We start from the raw sequence: 711 nt of genomic DNA on the forward strand, positions 1-711 counted from the left end.
CTCCAGCCCTTTATCTCTTTCACCAATTGACTTCCCAGGATTCACTTCATCCTCCCCCTCCCAGTTTCACCAATCACGTACTACCTTGTATTTCTTCCTCCCCTCCCACCACCTTCTTACTCTGACTTCTCATCTCTTTTTCTCCAGTCCTGATGAAAGGTCTCGGCCTGAAACATTGACTGTTTACTCTTTTCCATAGATGCTGTCTGGCCTGCTGAACTCCTCCAGTATTTTGTGTGTGTTGCTTCAATATTCACTTCCTTCACTTTCAACACATAGCAAGTCAGTGTATGCCATCTGCAAGACAGTCTGTAGCAACACACCAAAGCTTCATTGTCTGCACCTCCTGAACTGGTGTTACCTGGAAGGTCAACAGCATTAGGCATAAAAGAACACATTCATCATCCTTTTGGATCTAAATTCTAGAAATCCACAGGCAACAGCACTGTACATTTCCATGACAATAAATCATAGTTATAGAATTATACTGCCCAGGAACGGCTCATTTATCCAGATTAAGTTATCTCCCAGCTGGTCCCATTTGGCTGATATCCAATAAAGCAATTTGTCCCAAATGCAACAGCTTAAGATAGTGCCTAACAGCCACCTTCACACCCTTCTGAATTTAATTATGATTTAATTGCTATGATTGTCTCCTAATTCTTTTCAGTAGTACTTCAATTCTCCATTCTTGACCAGTTGCTTGTTTCA

This window comes from Hemitrygon akajei, chromosome 13, assembly GCF_048418815.1.
Source record: "Hemitrygon akajei chromosome 13, sHemAka1.3, whole genome shotgun sequence".
NCBI classification, from domain to species: Eukaryota; Metazoa; Chordata; class Chondrichthyes; order Myliobatiformes; family Dasyatidae; genus Hemitrygon; species Hemitrygon akajei.